The 12115-nt window shown below is 45.6% G+C and overlaps 1 long non-coding RNA gene across 3 annotated transcripts in view; it reads right to left on the bottom strand.

The window, feature by feature from the left end:
- LOC146338093 (uncharacterized) overlaps positions 1-1428 on the bottom strand; it is a 39702-nt gene extending 38274 nt beyond the window's left edge. For all 3 annotated transcript variants that reach the window (XR_014785160.1, XR_014785161.1, XR_014785162.1), the window contains exon 1: positions 1274-1428. This is a non-coding gene — a long non-coding RNA (uncharacterized LOC146338093). The remainder of the gene's footprint in view (positions 1-1273) is intronic.
- Between the last annotated feature and the right edge of the window lie 10687 nt (positions 1429-12115).

Raw genomic sequence — 12115 nt, 5'->3', positions numbered from 1 at the left:
GCCTTTAGCCCTTTATCATATTTAACTCTTCATCTTGTTGCCAAATAGAAACTTGAAGACAAAAACAACAGCAGCAGCAAAACCCTTCGTCTAATTTCTGCAGAATACTGGGTTAAGGGCAGTGGAGCCTGGTGGCTCCCATGTCAGTGGGGTGGTAAATCCTCTCCAGGTCTCAGTCAGAACCCTAAAAGAGCTAACCAAGGTTGGAGAGCTCCTTTGGAGTTCTGACTGGCTCCAATTGAAACCCGGAGCAGATTCATCGCTGTACTGACATCAGAACCACCACCTCTACTGGTTAAGGGAAATGACATAGACTTTTTATCCCGACTACGAATCTGACTGGTTTTGGCTTGTTTAACTGATAAATCTTCCAGGACAGAGAAAGCTAGAAGGGTGGGTAATAGATATTGTCCAAATTCCTATCTCTGCCCTTAGCAGGCAAATGCAATTTAAATTCTAAGTAAGCTCTCAGATATATATAGATTAGAGTTTAAATCCAGGCTGTTGTAGCCTTCTGTGCAACAAAATTGAAGTTTACAACAAAGTTAATTTGCAAGAATGCTAATTTATTTAAATATCTGTTCGGAATATATTCTTTTCTGTGAACCTGGGATTTGTTTGTAATTTTGAGGGACTGATAGAAGCCTATTGCATTGCTTTAAAAACAAAAACCTGTTTGTTCATTTATCTGAAGCAATTTAATTCCGCTGCTCAGCCAATAGGCTTCTCGAGTGGCTTACATTCAATCAATAAAACAAGACAGACCTCCTACAGGCTTAGAATCTAAATAGGCACAACAGAAAAGGAAAAAAGGGATGGGGAGGGAAGAGGAATAAAGCAAGTGGCCGTTCATCTGGGCTGATAGAATGACCCTGCTTCCCATCTCATCTCCGTCTGCTGCTTGCCTGTGGGAATGGCCGTTGGTGGTGATGATTGAGGAAGGACCCTGAAGGAGGTGGCCTTATAGCAGGGCTGGTGGAATGGCCGTTGTCAAGGTTCCCCTTATGATCTGGACCCCCTGAGCAACTCCTTGAGGTTCTCTTGCCTCCTTAAGAGTCCCACGTTCCTCTTTTTAACCTTCCCCTTCCCAGTAATGTGGCGTTTAGGCTGTAGATGTGGGGTGATGGACACTCTAGACACAGGGTTTAACCACAACAGTTTACTGGTAAATTAAAGCAAGCAAATCACAACTAAAGGTATTTACACCATAGAGCTGAGTGATAGAAAAGGTATTAAAAGAAAATAAAAAGTTGCAAAATGAAAGTTCCTTTACCCTAGCTGTCCTTAGACTTTTCTAGGCTGCTTCTTCCTGCTCAATCTTCAGACCCTGCTCTCACTTCAGGGCCAGGCTCCTGCTGTCTCTCCTGCTCCTGATCTGGCTGCAGCCTGGTTTTTCTCACACTTACTGGCTTTCTCTCTCTCTCTGGATATACCCCCTCCCTCAAAACCGAAAGTACTGCTTCAAACCTGAAAAAATGAAACTTAAGTGGAGAAAAGAAACTGAGACTTAATGACAGAAATGAAACTACTCCTCTCAAGGTTACCCCCTCCCAACAGAAAACTCCAGGCCTCTAAGCCTGGCCCTTTCTCCCTTTGCCTCTGTAGGCCTCACACCTTCACAGCCCTGCTTCCTGTCTCATCTCAGTTTAGATGAAGTGAGGTCCACAAGCATGAACTATGATGATTTCCCCCTTAAAACAACAATTGCAAATAGTGGCAAATAAGTGACAAGTATGGTTACACTGCTCCTTCCTTACCACTGTTGCAATCTTGGAACTAGACCCCTCTTTTAGAGGTTTTCCCAGACTCTGATCCCAAGACTGAATATTTGGCCAAGAGATACTGGAATACTGAGTCCAGTTCTGGGCACTACACTTTAAGGACATGAACAAACTGGTGTATGTCCAAAGGAGGGCAAACACGTTGGTGAGGAGTCTGGAAACCCGGTCCTGTGAACAATGGTTGAAAGAGCTGGGTATGTTTAGCCTGGAGGAGAGAAGATGAAGGGGAGACATGAGAGTGGCCTTCAAATATCTAGAGGGCTGTCATGCAAAAGATGGACCAGACTTGTTGTTCCAAAGGGCAAGACTAGAGCTAATGGGTGGAAATGAGAGGGGAGTAGATTTTGGTTGACTATTAAGAGAACCTTCTTAACAGTGAGAGCTGCTCACACTGGAGCACAGACAGTGGAACAGACTACCTTGGGAGATGGTGGGTTCTCCTTTGCTGGGGGGATTTAAGCAGAAGCTGGATGGCCCTCTGTTAGGGATGCTCTAGCTTCATCCTGCATTAAGCAAGGGGGTTCATCTAGATGACCTCTAGGGCACCTTCCAACACAATGATTCTATGAATGCTCATGGCTTCTGAATCTGCCGAAGCTGAGAAGAATCTCTCCAAAGACCACTCTGAAGAGGAGAAAGACCCAGGAGAGGAGGTCAACCCCAGGCCTGGCATTATTATTATTATTATTATTATTATTTATTTATTTATTTATTTCATTTCTATACCACCCAATAGCCGAAGCTCTCTGGGCGGTTCACAAAAATTAAAACCAAACAACACACAATAAAACAATTTAAAATATACAGAACATTAAAACCACAATATAACAATACAACCACAATAAAACCTAGCAGCAGTACAGGAGTTTAAAATACAGATTTAAAACAGCAAAGATAAAAATTTAGAAAGCTAAAATGCCTGGGAAAATAAAAAGGTCTTCACCTGGCGCCAAAAGGAGTACAATGTAGGTGCCAGGCGAACCTCACTAGGGAGCTCATTCCAGAGCCGGGGTGCCACAACAGAAAAAGCCCTCCTCCTAGTAGCCACCCGCCTCACTTCCTTTGGCAGGGGCTCACGGAGAAGGGCCGCTGATGATGTTCTTAAGGTTCGGGCAGGCACATATGGGAGGAGGCGATCCTTCAGGTAACCTGGCCCCAAGCCGTTAAGGGCTTTGAATGTTAACACCAGCACTTTGAATCGGGCCCGGAAATGGACTGGCAGCCAGTGCAGCTGGAAAAGTACTGGCGTAATATGAGCTCGCAGGCCAGTCCCTGTTAACAATCTTGCTGCCCTATTTTGGACCAGCTGAAGTTTCCGGACTGTTTTCAAAGGCAGCCCCACGTATAACGCACTGCAGTAATCCAGACGAGAAGTTATCAGAGCATGGATAACTGTAGCTAGGCTATCTCTGTCCAGATAAAGGCGTAGTTGGTATACCAGCCTAAGCTGGTAAAAAGTGCTCCGTGCCACTGAGTTCACCTGTGCCTCAAGTGACAGTTCTGGATCCAAGAGCACCCCCAAACTACGAACCTGATCCTTTAGGGGGAGTGCAACCCCCTCCAGAACAGGTTGAATATCACCTAGCCGGGCAGACGAACCACCCACTAACAGTACCTCCGTCTTGTCTGGATTGAGTTTCAGTTTACTGGCCCTCATCCAGTCCATTACCGTGCCCAGGCACTGGTTCAGAACAGCCACTGCCTCTCCTGGTTTTGATGAGAAAGAGAGGTAGAGCTGGGTGTCATCCGCATATTGATGGCACCTCAGCCCACACCTCCGGATAACCTCCCCCAGCGGTTTCATGTAGATGTTAAACAGCATGGGGGATAAAATAGAGCCCTGTGGAACCCCCTCGGCACAATTGCCATGGCGCAGAGCAATAGGACAGGGCATCAGGGGTCAGTATCATCGGGCACCTACCAAGGCCCCTATCACACTGCCAAAGCCTGGAGTCTGCTGGTCCTACTGCTCTTCCTCCTCCATGCTGTCGCACTTTGGTCACCTGCCCTCTCTGAGTGAGTGAGCTCTGGGTGCAGCTCTGCCAGTCCTCAGACGTTGCTGGGAGAATGTAAAGGCTCGGTTCAAACTCTGGAGTAACATTAGCTGTCACTGGATGTAGCTCAGCAGAGGGTGATGGCTCCAGTGTCAGTGGGAGAGTGAATCTGCCCCAGGCTTCAGTCAGAACTCTAAAGGAGCTATCCAAGGGAGAGAGAAGAGAAGAAGAAGAAGAAGAAGCAGATCATCTAGGTGCCCAGTCCTAGAGGTATCTTGCAGTGGAGGCTGGTGGCTTCCACACCTTGGATAGCTCCGTTAGAGTTCTGACTAAAACCTGGAGCGGATTTATCACCCCACTGACATCAGAGCCACCAGCCTCCACTGGTGTAGCTACTGGGGGCTCTGCCAAGTACCGTAGAGCCTGCATAGGACCTGGCCTCCATTAGCCTTGAAGTCTGGACCTGTTACCCAGAGCCTGTCCCAGAGGGCCAGAGCAAAGGAGACATCAGAGATCCATGATCAGCTCTTTAATTTCTTTACATCATCTCTTCATGTTCTTCTCTAGATGTGTTGGACTGCAATAGCCGGTAATGATGGGGGTTGCATTTCAACACATCTGGAGGGCACTATGTTGGGGAAAGCTGATTTAAATTTTGGCAAAGAGCAGCCATTGGGGGCTGGGGGTTGGAATTTGGACTGGGACTGCAGCACTAGGCTTGGGGCTAATATTTTCCTCCAGTACCATCTTTCCAAAGAAAATACTCCCCAAGTTGTTATTTACATTGTTAGGGGAAATTTGCAAGTACAGCCTTCATTTTCCCCAGTGGGGCAAATAACAGCGTTGGAAGGGCTGATTTTCATCACAAAAACAGTGCTGGGGGAAAGGGTTGACCCTCCCCACACCCAGCACTGTGATCCCAATCTCATTCCCCCCTCCCCCCTCAGCTAGTATTTGCTAAACTTTAAAAGGGCAATCAAAATGATCAAGGGGCTGGATCAACTCCCCTAGAGGAAAGGTTACAATGTTTGGGATTTTTTAGCTTAGAAAAAGGGTGTGTAAGTTGAAGCATGATAGAGGTGTAGAAAAATCATGCATGGTGTGGGGAAAGTGAATCAGGAGACATTCTTCTCTGTCTCTTATAAAACTAGAATTCAAGGTCATCCAATGAAGATGAATGATGGGAGATTCAGGACAGATAAAAGGAGGTACTTCTTCACACAGCGCGTAGTTAAACTATGGAATTTGCTACCACAAGATGTAGTGATAGCAACCAACTTAGATGGCTTTAATGGGGCATTAGACAAATTAATGGAGAAGGCTATCAGTGGCTACTAGTCCTGATGGCTATATACTACCTCCACTATCAGAGGCAACATGCCTGTGTACACCAGTTGCTGGTAAACATGGGCAGGAGAGTGCTGTTGTACTCATGTCCTGCTTGTGGGCTTCCCACAGGCTTCTGGTTGGCCACTGTGCAAACAGAATGCTGGGCTAGTGGGCCTTTGGTCTGCTCCAGCATGGCTCTTATGTTCTTTAAGAGACTGTATCCCATTCTGTGGTTTCTTGGGGCCTGTAGGTAGGGATGTTAGAGAAATCCGCCGCGGATTCAAATGAGGCCGGATTCTTTGGAATCTGGCCACAGGAATCCGCGGCAGATCGGCACCACTTACCTCCGCTCCAGGAGGATTGGAGGCAGAACGGCACTCGGCTGCTTCTTTCACTGGAGCCATTCGCCTCCTCCATGCCGATCGCCATTTCTTTTTTATTATTATTTTTAAAGGTGATCGGCAGAATGTGCCCATACTAAAAATACAGCCATGAATCTTGCGTATAAGTCTATTTGTCCATAGGCTTATATGCAAGATTCACGGCTCTATTTTGCGTATAAGTCTATTGGCACATCCTGCCGATAGCCATTTTTTCTTTTTTTAAGAGATGGCAATTGGTGCGGAGGAGGTGAATGGCTCTAGCCGGCAAGGTAAGCGGCCCTATAGCCGGTGTGGCTCTGTGGAATCCTCATGGAGCGGAGCCACTCCGGAGGATTCCAGGGGGGAAGGAATGGATTGCCTTCCCCCCCACGGATTCCCCACTGGAACGGACAGTGGGGAATCTGTACACCCCTATCTGTAGGGAAAGCCAGTAGCATCTGATGGCAGTCAGTTCAAGGCAGGAAGAAAATAGGACCTTAGATAGCGCCATGTGAGTCCAGCTGGCTGGAACGTTTTCCTACTAGAGCAATAGGAGGATGTTGTCTCAGCAGGGGGCTAAAGCTGAACTGAAGCCTTATATAGGCTGACAAGACTCCTGAAGCTGACTGGACTGTTAAAGGAAGGCCCTTGCTTGACTTTGTAGCCTGAGACTTTTGTGAGGCTGGGGAGATGGAGGTTCTACCGAGGACTCGTTCTCTGAGCCAGAGGATGATGGCAGGGCTGCATCCTCAGGCTGGGAGGACCCAAAATAAGGCACTGGCTGCCCTAGCCCTGTGGAAGTAGCCTGTACTTTCTCCTCATCAGAATCTTCTGCTGCACACCAGGAGGTCCGAGGGCTGAGGGTCATGACAGAGTTCAGATCCTTGATGTCCATGGTCTCATCTAGTTTGACCCTGAGTTATTCCAGCTGAATGTCAGAACATGCCAGGTGAAGCTTAGCGACCTACAGGCTCATAGACTGACTAGAACTAAGCAGCTCTTAGCATTCCTGATTGCATAAACATGACTTCACGGGCATACACGACAGGCAGAAAAGAGAGGACCTGAGATCTACTCTGTACTAAGGATTTTGGAGAAATCCTCAACGGAATCAAATGAGTTTGGATTTCTATGAATCCAACCCACAGATTCCACAACAGACTGGCTTTTCCCAAGTCGCATGGATTCCATGGACTTGCAGACTTTTTTTTTACTTTCCAGAATTTTACACAAATTTAGTTGTAGAAAAATATTTAAAATAAAAAACACTGGCTGAAAATGTGCATTTTCCCCATAGGCTAAAGCATGAAAATGCACATTTGGAGGGATTTGCGCATTTTCACAAATGCAAATTTGCACAAATTTGGGAAATGGAAAAAAATCCAATCCCATCAATGAGTGGATGACAGAACAAAAGGCACCTGACAGTCCATGAAATGCAGACAGAATGGATTTAACAAAATTGGTACATTCCTACTCTGTACCATTCATTTCGCAACCTGCCTGGAAGATCCCCGTCTTTATAAATTCCAAAAGATTGTTTGGGCCGTAGTTCACTGGCTTGCCATGGGCTACCAGCCATAATCTCTCAGCCTCAATTCCTCATCTGTAAAATGGGAAGAGATGTGACACTCTTCAGAGGGCTGTTGTGATAACAATTTAAAATACTATGGAACATTTTGCCAGTGTAAAGGTTTCTTAAGAACTATTAGCAATCATAATTACCTCTCCCTCCCCCCCCACGTGTGCCTCTATTTACTCCCACAGAGATTAAAAATCTATATCGTTCCAGCCTTCTTGCTTCGTGCTGGATCAGTCTATCTAATGTAGAACTGAAAGCCCTTTTCATATTAATTGGACTCTTTGCGGGTTAAATGCCATTGATCAATTTGATCATTTCTGAGAGCATTTGCTAAAGTAGCGGCATTCAAGCTGTGTTCCAAGAAACCCTGGAGTTCCTCACAAACTTATTAGGGATTCCTCAGTTAGAAGTACAGTCCAGTATTGGTGGAAATGCATCCCTGAAAGATAGCTTGCCCAGCAGCCCAGCAGGCAATGCATAAGTGTAGGGAGAATGTCGGGTTTGCTCTCTCCATTCTCGGGTTTGCTCTCTCAACAAGTTCACCCTGCACGAACTGAGCTTGTGCCTTAGAACACTTCCCAGAATCCCCTGCAACAAGCAAGGGCCCTTTGATGGATGGGCAGGAGTTCCTTGGCAGACATGTTGGTATGAAAAGGTTCCCTGAATCAAGAGACTTTGAAAACCATGGTATTAGAGTGCATCTTCCAGCAGTGAAGGAGCATCTTTGCAACTTATCACTTGGTAGGGGCGAGGGTTGGAGGAGAGCTCGGGCAAGCCACTATTCTCTCAGCTTCAGACTGCGCTTCCGTAAAATGGGAATACTACTACTGCTACCAATCATAATCATTTAAAAAACACCAGCACAGATTTCCTTTTAAGGTTGTTTTAAATTTAAAGTGATTTGCATTCTTCTGATGGGCTATATAAATCGGATCTTGAATGTTCAAGATTTGAGCCTCTGATTTTGTAGCCCTCCTCAACAAGTTCTAAAGTGGGAAGTGTGATGCGACCTCTTGAACCGTCTTCTGTTGATGGCAGTACACAAAACATATTGTACTGAGGGAGATGAGAGGGGGAAACAGGACCATTCCACCAGCCCTGCAGAATTACATTTTCCCCCTCTTTGCTCCCCATTCCTTTTTCTTTGTGTGCTGTGTCTTTTTAGATTGTAAGCCTGTGGGCAGGAACTTTCTTGTTTAATTGATTATGTGTAAGCCGCTCCGGCTGAAAAGCAGCACAAAAAGTCTGAAGAAGCAGTGGAAGAACACAGGCAGGCTACAAATTGAAGACGACATCATCTGGACCCCCCATAAAATTAAGAATGTAAGACAAACCCTGCTTGATCAGGTCAAAGCTTTAGTTGGTCCAGCATTATGTGCTTACAGTAGCAAACCAGCTGCAAATGGGAAGCCCACAAGGAGGACATAATTGCAACAACACCTTCCTGCTCATGCTCCTAGGAATTGGCATGCAGTCATATTGTTCCCTGTCCATGAATGAGGTGATGTGATTGCACAGTCAAAGCCTCATCTGGAAGCACCCCTAAAATCCTTCAAAAGCCTCAGCCAGTCAGATAAAAATGCTCACTTTCCCAAGATTTTGATCCTTCTTTCCCCTACCCCCACTGCATTCATGCTTGCCTTGAGCACACTCGGCAATACAGGTTTCCAAAGTACCAGGCATCTACCTTTCTGAGGATAGGGTTACTTGGTACTGAAGTGCAATATTATTTTAAATTGCAAGTGTGTGTGAAAGATATGTCCAGTTTCTTCCTGATATGATGGGGCTACATCTCATGATCCCATGTGCCAAGCAGATAAGCCAGCCTGGCATGACTTCATACATTTCGTTCCATCCATCTAACTTCAAGAACTTGGCTTCATGGTTTGCAGCAGAATCGCTCATTACCTATAGGTGCCAGTTTCTCGCCTCACAAAGATTCGAACTACTCCTGTAAAGAATATGGAAGAGTTTTTTGGAACAGCAAAATGATTCAGGTCTCCTGTTACAAGACAAGCTGGACGATCTACAAATAAACACAGTTACTCTGCCAAAGTATTTTGCCTCCAGTTCTGCCCATCATACTGTAGGACTCCCTTCCTGCTTCTTCCTATACCAGTAGATACTACATTCTGTTTTTCCTATGGCCATAATAAAGTCCCTTCTTTAAAAGTATTTCTTCCAGTCATACTAAAAAATAAACCTCAATACAGCAACCTTCCATTTTTTTCCTGTAATTGCATCTTGGCTTTCTAACTCTTTCTTTGCCAGTTTATCAGTGACTAAACTATAGCAATTGAGGGAAGGGTTCCCCATACTAAGTTGCTTGTCTTAAATGTAATTCTGCATTTACCTCAAGGCCAGTGAACTACCTTTAAAAAGGAATGTCTTAATTTTAGCATAATGTAGAAATCTTCATTTGGTAAACAGCTTCTGTTGTGTATGTATATTATCCTCCATTTCCCACACAGACAATAAGCTCTTTCTTCTATGTATGGATGCACTTGTGTTTTCTTTTATTCAACATTGCAAATAACTTCTAAGCCAGAGATAGATGATCTGTTGCCCTTCAGATGTTTTGGGCTATGACTCCCATAATTCTTGACTTTTGGTCATGCTGGCTGAGGCTTATGGGAGTTGTAGTCCCAAATATCTGGAGGGGACCAGGTTGCCTACCCCTATAATCAAAGCTGTAGTGTCAGACAGTTTGTTTCAACTTTAATTTTGGTTTAAATATCTGGTTTCACTCCGCATGGTGCCAGGGTTAGAATGCTAGGAATTGTAAAATCCCAGTTCAAATTGCTGTTCAGCAGGTATGACGCTCACTGGGTGATTATAGGCAAGTCACTCTCTCCAGGGCTGGCATCAGTACCCAATGTCCTTGGGTAGCCACAAGGGCCCTAGCACCTGGACAGGGCCTACTGCTAACGCTAGATCACTGGGTCTGAGAGCTGCCCACCATTTAAATTCCCACAATGCCTCAGAGCAATATCACAGCATTGTGGGAAATTAAAATGGCAGCTGGCTCCCAGCCACTTGGCACAGATAGCACTGTTGCTGTCTGCTGCCACCACCTCCAGGTAGGACTGCTTGTGTGGAGGTCCAAGTGATGTAGGAGGGGGCCCGCTGGAAGATACTTTCCTGGGGGTGCTCAAACCTGGAGCCCACCTTATCTCCCACTACACATACCCCAACTCACAGGGTTGTGAAGCTAAATGTGCTGCTCTGAGTTCCTCAGAATAAAAGCAGGATATAAATGTAATCAACAGATCGTGCTGTTTGAATCGGTAACCTTCCTCCTTTTCAGACCTGGGATACACCTTTAGCCAAAAGACACATTTGACACATGTTAATTAATTTTAGACCCTGGACATATTTAAAGTTGTTTTTTCCCCGCCCTGCTCTTAAGCCAAAAAAGGCTCCCAGATTAGCTAACATATCAGTAAAAAACAAGACGCGTTTCTCCCCCACCCCCAGCTTTAGGTAGCAATATGTATAACTACACGTCAACATGTAGTGAACCAGCCTGCTGCATTGGTGGTGGGGGTGGGGGTCCTGCTCATTCTGCTGTAATGCTCTCCGGACCTCTGCCTGAAAAGTCCTTCCCTGGTGGCACCACTGATTTGGGGACACCATATATAACTCTTTTTAACCATATCTTTGTGCAATGGTCCTGCTGCTGTTGCAATCCACCTTAGGTCAAGTCAGGCTGCTGGAAACCAGTAGTGGGTCCTGACCCACCACTTGGAGGATAAACTGTTAGATGAGCATTGTAAATCTATCCTGCTACATCATGAAGGCAGAACCCTTATTCCATTCGGCAGTGGCCAGTGGAGGCTGGTGGTAAATCTGGGGTGGTAAATCTGCTCCGGGTTTCAGTCAGAACCACTCAGAACTCTAATGGAGCTAGGGTTCTGACTGAAACCCAGCTCCTTTAGAGGTCTGACTGAAAGCTGGAGCAGATTCACCACCCCACTGACATTGGAGCAACCAGCCTCCACTGTCAGTGACCGATATGCAGCTAGATCCTTCTGCTTTTGATCCTAAAACACAACTTTAAACCAAATCAGACCATCCGTTCATCTAGCCCAGTAGTGACCTAGCCCAGTACTGTCGACTCAGACTGGCAGTTCTCAGAAAGGGGGCCTTTCACCTTCTGCTGCCTGGGATCCTAGGCAGGAACACCTGGGCCCCCAGATGTTGTTGGACCAAAACTCCCATCATCCTTGACCATTGCTCCTGCTGGCTGGGGCTGATGGGAGTTCAAGTCCAAAATCTGGAGTGTCACAGGGTCTGAGTCCAGCTCTGTTTTAATTGGAGGTGACAAAGAGAGTTTTGTAAACTCTGGGGCAGCAGCACCAGAAGGGTAGGAAATATGAGCAACAGATGAGATCCCTTTGACACAGATGCCTGTCCTTGTGCCCTGACCTTTCTCCTGGCTTGCCTTGTCCTCAAGCCACCAGCCTCTGAGAGAACTAGGGTGGCCACTTATGAATCCACAAAACAGAGGAAAAGCATCACCAAAAGAGAGGACAGAAGAGGACACCATTTTGCAATAAATGTGCATATACTAATGTACAGGTATAGGTACAAATTTAGAAACTATTATATAATTTAAATAGAAATATGCTACATCTCACCACTGAGTGGAAGACTGTGACTGGTAGGGTTGTATGGATTGTGTAAAGTCCATTCCATCTGTGTTTTGCAGGTTATCAGGTGCCCTTCATTCTGTTGTTCGCCCATTGATGGAATTTGATTTTTTTTAGTTTCCTAATTTGTGCAAATTCGCATGTGCAAAAATGCACAAATTCCACCAAAATGCGCAAATCCCCCCATACCATTTTCACACTTTAGCCTATAGGGGAAATGTGTATTTTCTGACTTTTTAAAAATTTTGTGAAATTTTCTATGACAAAATTTGTGCAAAATTCCTGAAGGTTAGAAAAATAGTCCACAAGTCTGCAGAATCTGTCCAACAGGGGAAATGCCGGTCCACTGCAGAATCCATGGGTCGGATTCACAAAAATCTGAGCTTATTTGGTTCTGTAGTTGATTTCTCCAACA

Source organism: Heloderma suspectum, chromosome 10, assembly GCF_057233095.1.
Source record: "Heloderma suspectum isolate Gila_16-S chromosome 10, 16-S_ref, whole genome shotgun sequence".
Lineage (NCBI taxonomy): Eukaryota > Metazoa > Chordata > Lepidosauria > Squamata > Helodermatidae > Heloderma > Heloderma suspectum.
This window is presented reverse-complemented; position numbering and strand designations above follow the sequence as displayed.